This window comes from Salvelinus fontinalis, unplaced genomic scaffold, assembly GCF_029448725.1.
Source record: "Salvelinus fontinalis isolate EN_2023a unplaced genomic scaffold, ASM2944872v1 scaffold_0009, whole genome shotgun sequence".
Classification (NCBI taxonomy): Eukaryota; Metazoa; Chordata; class Actinopteri; order Salmoniformes; family Salmonidae; genus Salvelinus; species Salvelinus fontinalis.
The window spans coordinates 1,020,982-1,023,936 of NW_026600218.1; the positions used below are offsets into that span (position 1 = coordinate 1,020,982).

At 42.0% G+C, this 2,955-nt stretch overlaps 1 non-coding gene across 1 annotated transcript; it reads left to right on the plus strand.

The window, feature by feature from the left end:
• Positions 1–220: 220 nt before the first annotated feature.
• Positions 221–294, plus strand: trnaa-ugc (transfer RNA alanine (anticodon UGC)). The gene has a single exon. It is a non-coding gene; the product is annotated as a tRNA-Ala (tRNA).
• The last annotated feature ends 2,661 nt before the right edge of the window (positions 295–2,955 follow it).

The following is a 2,955-nucleotide window of genomic DNA, read 5'->3' on the forward strand; positions in this document are numbered from 1 at the left end:
TACTCACAAGACCAACGGACAGTGGTAACAGTAAACCGACAAAACAATGGTAAACAGAGGGCACATATATACAATTACCAATCAGGGGAATTGGAATCAGGTGTGCATAATGAAACAGTTCAGTGACGCCTAGAGGCCGGTGAAGGTAGACCTCCGGAACTGGTGCACAGAATGAGGTCAGTCAATCCAGAAAATGTCAAGAACTCCCAATCATTGGGAGGGCCCCGTGTGGCTCAGTTGGTAGAGCATGGCGCTTGCAACGCCAGGGCTGTGGGTTCGATTCCCACGGGGCCAGTACAAAAAAAAAAAGTATGAATGTATGTACTTGTAAGTTGCTCTGGATAAGAGCGTCTGCTAAATGACTTAAATGTAATGTAAATGTCATTCAAGTGCAGTCACAAAAATCCTCAAGCGCTATGATGAAACTGGCTCTCATGAGGAAAGGAAGACCCAGAGTTACCTTTGCTACAGAGGACAAGTTCATTAGAGTTACCAGCCTCAGAAATTGCAGTCCAAATAAATTCTTCACCGAGCTCAAGAACAATACACATCTCAACATCAACTGTTCAGAGGAGACTACATGAATCAGGCCTTCATGGTCGAACTGATGCAAAGAAACCACTACTAAATGACACCAATAAGAAGAAGAGACTTGCTTGGGCCAAGAGACACAAGCAATGGACATTAGACAGGTGGAAATCTGTCCTTTCCTCTGATGAGTCCAAATTGGATATTTTTGGATCCAAACGCTGTGTCTTTGTGAGACGCAGAGTAGGTGAACAGATGATCTCCGCATGTGTGGTTCCCACCGTGAAGCATGGAGGAGGAGGTGTGATGGTGTGGGGGTGCTTTGCTGGTGACAATGTCTGTGATTTATTTAGAATTCAAGGCACACTTAACCATTATGGCTTCCACAGCATTCTGCAGCGATACGCCATTACATCTGGTTTGCCTTTAGTGGGACAATAATTTGCTTTTCTACAGGACAATGACCCAAAACACACCTCCATGCTGTGAAGGAAAAGCAGCCAACAAGTGCTCAGCATATGTGAGAACTCCTTCAAGACTGTTGGAAAAACATTCCAGTTGAAGGCGGTTCAGAGAATGCCAGGAGTGTGCAAAGCTGTCATCATGGCAAAGGGTGACTACTTTGAAGAATGCCAAATATATGTTGATTTTTTTAAGCAATTATTTGGTTACTACATGATTCCATATGTGTTATTTCATAGTAGAAAATAGATAATAGAATAATAGAATTTTTTGTTGTTGTAGAAAATAGTAAAAATAAAGAAAAACCCAGGAATAAGTAGGTGTGCCCGAACTTTTGACTGGTACTGTACATATATATATATTGTATATTATTTTAATAGCAGGACACTGAAAAGTCCATTATGTTTTTATTTTCGGCTTCAGACCATTTCCTACTTCCCACTTAAAACATAGTTTCTAGTTTTTTTAATTTCCATGGTTTTTACACCAGAAGTTGATTTTCTGTTCAAGGGAACTTCATCCGATAGTATTTTTGGCTTGTTCCTCAAGAAATGCTGGCGGCCATGAGAGAAACCAAAGCCGAGTCGGCTTGGGGGTGTGGTTTGATGTGGGTGTTTCTTGGGTGTGTGTCTATGGTGAGATGCTGGAGGAAGCTTTGAATAGGTCCGTAGCCTACAGCGTAATATGTGAAGAATTAAATAACTGAATTTATGTACTGTAGATTTTCCAAACACACACGATGATGTGATGATGAGGGCCCCTTGATGGTCTTCTTTATGCTGTATGTTCGGCAGCAAACTGGACATCTCTCGAACAAATGCAGTATGCAATCTCATGAGTTGGTGTTGACTGGGAAGGCTTGTAACAGGGTGATATAATATACAACCAAGTGGTAAATAAAATTTTGTTGTAAAGAAAGGATAAAGCTTATTGCCAATGCACCTCACAAACAAAACGACTCGACTAGCTGGATCTGCAATCCTGTGGAATAAGCCTACTGGTTTATCAACAAGCCGGGAATATTTTTTATTAAAAGGTTAAAATATACATAACAAGATAGGTAACCATCCGTCTATGTTATAGCTACAGGTATACTCACTGGGGACGAACCATCAGTCTATAATCTAACTACCAGTATACTCACTGGGGACCAACCATCAGTCTACATTCTAACTGCCAGTATACTCACTGGGGACCAACCATCAGTCTGCATTCTAGCTACCAGTATACTCACTGGGGACCAACCATCAGTCTACATTATAGCTACAGGTATACTCACTGGGGACCAACCATCAGTCTATATTCTAGCTACCAGTATAGTCACTGGGGACCAACCATCAGTCTATGTTCTAGCTACCAGTATACTCACTGGGGACCAACCATCAGTCTATGTTCTAGCTACCAGTATACTCACTGAGGACCAACCATCAGTCTATGTTTTAGCTACCAGTACACTCACTGGGGACCAACCATCAGTCTATAATCTAACTACCAGTCTACTCACTGGGACCAACCATCAGTCTATAATCTAACTACCAGTCTACTCACTGGGGACCAACCATCAGTCTATAATCTAACTACCAGTATACTCACTGGGGACAAACCATCAGTCTACAATCTAACTACCAGTATACTCACTGGGGACAAACCATCAGTCTATAATCTAACTACCAGTATACTCACTGGGGACAAACCATCAGTCTACAATCTAACTACCAGTATACTCACTGGGGACAAACCATCAGTCTACAATCTAACTACCAGTATACTCACTGGGGACCAACCATCAGTCTACATTCTAGCTACCAGTATACTCACTGGGGACCAACCATCAGTCTACATTCTAGCTACCAGTATACTCACTGGGGATCAACCATCAGTCTACATTCTAACTACAGGTATACTTACTGGGGACCAACCATCAGTCTACATTCTAACTACCAGTATACTCACTGGGGACCAACC